The sequence below is a fragment of the Triticum dicoccoides genome, chromosome 6A (assembly GCF_002162155.2).
Source record: "Triticum dicoccoides isolate Atlit2015 ecotype Zavitan chromosome 6A, WEW_v2.0, whole genome shotgun sequence".
NCBI classification, from domain to species: domain Eukaryota; kingdom Viridiplantae; phylum Streptophyta; class Magnoliopsida; order Poales; family Poaceae; genus Triticum; species Triticum dicoccoides.
The window spans coordinates 474,581,802-474,582,509 of NC_041390.1; positions in this window are offsets into that span (position 1 = coordinate 474,581,802).

A 708-nucleotide genomic window follows, 5' to 3' on the forward strand; every position below is an offset into this window, starting at 1 on the left:
CATAGGACACCCAAAACAGTTGGGTATACCTCCTAATTCAGATCCGAAAGCAATATGGATTGTTTCTAGAATCGGGTCCTTTCTCGAGGAAAAGTTTCTCTCGAAAGAATTGAGTGGGAGGATGGTGGAGACTTGATGAGGTTAGTGAACCATCTCTTCAACTAGTGTGTGGTAGGGCACAGGAAGTTGTTCCTGTGGCACCTACACGAATTGAAGTGGAAGCTTATGATAGTGATCATGAAGCTTCGGATCAAGTCACTACCAAACCTCGTAGGACGACAAGGACACGTACTACTTCGGAGTGGTAAGGTGATCCTGTCTTGAAGGTCATGTTGCTAGACAACAATGAACCTACGAGCTATGGAGAAGCGATGGTGGGCCCGAATTCCGACAAATGGTTAGAAGCCATGAAATCCGAGATAGTATCCATATATCAGAACAAAGCATGGACTTTGATGGACTTGCCCGATGATCGGCAATCCATTGAGATAAATGGATCTTTTAAGAAGAAGACGGACGTGGATGGTAATGTCACCATCTATGAAGCTCGACTTGTGGCGAAGTGTTTTCCGACAAGTTCAAGGAGTTGACTACGATGAGATTTTCTCACTCGTAGCGATGCTTAAAGTCCGTCGGAATCATGTTAGCATTAGCTGCATTTATGAAATCTGGCAGATGGATGTCAAGACAAGTTTCCTTACTAGTTTT